Genomic DNA, 3814 nt, shown 5'->3' on the forward strand with positions numbered 1-3814 from the left:
GATGCCACTATTCTCGGTATTTCCTATTGAACTTCTTTTTGCTTTGCTCTCAGAGGATTCTGTCTCTGAAGTAACACATTCTTTCACAGCAGTCTGGAGATGGAAGAAAAAATAAAGCCTGTCATTATTATTTGGTCCCATTCTACCATATATCTATATTGGAACATTTCAACATGTGCCATGTTACCTTGCTTTCAAATGCGATTCTTCAAACTTAATAAAAATATGTATAAGACTGGGAAAGACACAAAGCATACCATAGGTGTCCTGTTTAAAGAGATGAATTTTTTATATCCTGGGTTGGTTTAAAATATAAGATTCAGGACAGATGAGAGATATACTTTTCTTTGTAAAGAGAAGGGTAATTGTGAAATGGGCGGTGGGAAAGGCATAATAGGATACCCCGAAGTGCATCCTTAGATAGATTTTAGGCAAAATTACATATGGAAGTCAAGGATTCCCTTGAATTGATCCCCTCAAACTGTTCATGCCTGCATACCCCTTGAAACGCCAGTTTAAAAATCACTATCTTATTTATTCATTTATTTATTTTTTATGGTGACATTGATTAACAAAATCCAATAAGTTTCAGCTGTACACTTTAACAGTAAGGCATATATATATATATATTTTTTACACTGTGTGTTCACCTCCTATAGTTAAGTCTCTTTCTGTCACCACATATTTGACCCCCCTTTACCCCATCTACCTTCCCCCTCCTCCCTACCCTCTACCCTCTAGCAACCATTAGTCTATTGTCCATGACCATGAGTCTGGTTCTTTGTTTGTTTGTTGCTTTTAGGTTTATATACTTTTTTTTTTTACACCTACAGCACCTGTTCTTCCTAGGTGGTCTCCCATCCAATTACTAACTAGTCCTAATCCTGCTTAGCTTCCAGGATCAGATGGGATCGAGCTTGTTCAGGGTGGCATGGCCGTAGGTGAGTCTCTGTTTGTTCATTTGTTGCTTTTAGGTTTATATCCCACATATAAGTGATATCATGTGGTTTTCAACTTTTTCTCTCTGGCTTATTTCGCTTAGCATGATGATCTTGTGGTCTATCCATGATGTTGCAAATCGCAGTATTTCATCTCTTCTTATGGCTAAGTAATAATCCATTCTATATATGTACCACAGCTTCTTTAGCCAATCATCTATCATAGGACACTTCAGTTGCTTCCATGTCCTGGCCACTGTGAATAATGCTGCTATGAACATCGGTGTGCAAACATCTTTTCTGATATGAGTTTTCAAGAAAAGACCATTATCTTAAAGCACAGTTCTGATCACCATTTTGCTAGTTGGAAGATGGAGGGGGCAACATGAGAAGAAATGTAGGTGGTTTTAAGGAGCTGATAGAGGCTCCTGACTGACAGCCATCAAGGAAATGGGGACCTGTGAGCCCCCAACTACAAGGAACTAAATTCTGTCAACAACCTCAGAACCAAAATTCGGAGTGAACTTGGAAGATTTATCTTCAGAATCTCCAGAAAAGAATGCAGTCCCACCAACACATTGATTTCAGCCTCTATGAGACTCTGAACAGAGGACCCAGTTGAGCCATACTGTACCTGGAATTCTGACTTACAGAACTATGAGATTATCAGTGGGGTTTTTTTGAGCCACTTAGTTTGTGGTAATTTGTTGTGTCAGCAATAGAAAATGAATACATCACACTATAATCATTCGACCTTATTATATTCTAAGACATTGATCCACCACGTTATGACTTGCGATCAGACCCCTTATGTTTTTACTTCCTTTCTTTTTAAATTTAGACTCTCTAGTCTATTATAATTATTCCCTTATAAGTATTCTCTGTTCCCTTGTTCTTTCTTTTTATTGCAGTGCTGCTCAAACTTGACTGGGCATAGCACCAGAATCACCTAAAGGGCTTATTAAAACACAGTTTTCTGGGCCCTACTTGTAGAGTTTCTGATTCAGGAGGGCTGTGGGGAGGCCTGAGAGTTTGCATTTCTTTTAATTTTTCAGTGATTCTGATGCTGTTGGTCTGGAGACCACATACTGAGAACCACTGCTTTGCTCCAGTCACCCTAATGGAACTCAACTCCATCTTTTCTGCACGTGCAAACAAGCAACTGGATGCTGCTCAAGGAAAATTATTTACTGGGCTGTCTGCTTTTGTTTAAATTTGTCGTTACAGACCCCAAATGGGCCCTCTATAACTGTCTGGCTTTCCTTTCACATCTCTTTTGAAAGATCTCTTTTTCCACATTCTGTCTGTCTTCTCTTCTCAAACCTCCAATATCTATTCTCTCCTAAGTTTCGGCAGATAAACTCCCCTCCCTGACGTCAGTGAGGAACTGGAAGCCAAAAGAAAGGAACTCCCTGATCTTCCCACTAACAAAGCTCCATTTCTGCTGGAGGCTGCTCTTTCCTCCTGCTCAATGGAAGGATGAATCTCTGCCCATCACCAGTCAAACTCTCATCCTAGGCTCTACATCCTGTTGCTCTTACCAGTCCAAAAACTCTACTTCCTTAACCCCTTTTTTTTAACCTATGCTATTGATTGTGTCAATCTTGATTATTCCTTGTGTCTCCATTTTTAATCCTCCTTTGACACTATTCTCTTCCAGACACTATTCTATTTCTCTGCTCCCATTCATGGTAAAAAATTATTGAAAAAGTTGTTGGCTTCCTATGTTTCTACCTCCTCACCTTCCATTCACTCTTAAAATATGTGTGGGAGGTGTATTTATTTACTTAATAAATACTTCATCAGATACTTGAGTCTTATTCTGCAGTCCCCACTCTCATGAGTTTGTAAACAAATTCCTAAATATGGAATATACAGCTAGTGACAAGTCTTGTGCAGAAAACAGGGATGTGGTGATTTTATGATCCATAAAGACATTCAGGAAATAGATTTTGAGCACCCACAATGCACCAGGAACAGTTCCAGGCACTGAAAATGTCAGTGAAAAAAGCAAACAAAGATTTCTTTCCACATGGAGTTTACGTTTTAGTACAAGGATATGGAAAATAAGCCAAGACAACAAAAAGTAAAAAAAGATATTAGATAGTGACACATGATATAAAAAAATAAATAAAGCAGAGAGAGTCAGGGAGTGTATGCAGCAGGACTGTAACTTTAAATGAGATGGTTAGATAAGGTCTCACTGAGAGGATGTATTTGAGTAAAAATCTGAGGCAGGAAAAGGAGTTAGCTGGGCAGATATCTGGGGAAAGAACATTCCAGGCAGAAAAAACTGCAGCAGCAAAGACCTCAGGGCAAGAGCATTTCTGGCTGGTTGGAGGAATTACAAGAAATTGCAAGAAATAACAAGACCAGTCTGCCTGGAGTTAGATGAGCAAAGGGAATGACCAAGGGTAGAAGATGAATCCAGAGTCACCAAGGGGCCAGATTATGTAGGGCAGAGGTTAACAACTTTTTCTATAAAGTGCCAGACAGTAAATATTTTTAGCTTTGCAGGCCACATATGGTCTCTATTGCATATTCTTTCTCTTATTATTTTTATTTTTAAACAACCTTTTAAAAGTGAAAATTTTTTTCTTTTTGACAGTAAAAGGATTTGGCCCACTGGCCTCAGTCTGCCACCCCCCTGGGATCTTGAGGCCATGGTAAAGATTTTGGTTTTACTCTGAGTGAGAGGAGAAGCACTGCAGGGTTCTGAGCAGAGGAGTGATATGACCTCTCCTATGTTAAAAAGATCTCCCCAGCTGTTGTTATGGAGAACAGGGTGGAGGGGGCGGGGGTGGAGCTCTGAAGGAGGAAGCAGGGACATTAGTGTTTAGGATACATATTTTGACAAAACAAACTACCCTATAATA

The 3814-nt window shown here is 39.4% G+C and overlaps 1 pseudogene; it reads right to left on the minus strand.

The window, feature by feature from the left end:
• Positions 1-824: 824 nt before the first annotated feature.
• LOC112469614 lies at positions 825-943 on the minus strand (annotated as a pseudogene).
• Between the last annotated feature and the right edge of the window lie 2871 nt (positions 944-3814).

This window comes from Pteropus alecto, unplaced genomic scaffold, assembly GCF_000325575.1.
Source record: "Pteropus alecto unplaced genomic scaffold, ASM32557v1 scaffold461, whole genome shotgun sequence".
In the NCBI taxonomy this organism is placed as follows: Eukaryota; Metazoa; Chordata; class Mammalia; order Chiroptera; family Pteropodidae; genus Pteropus; species Pteropus alecto.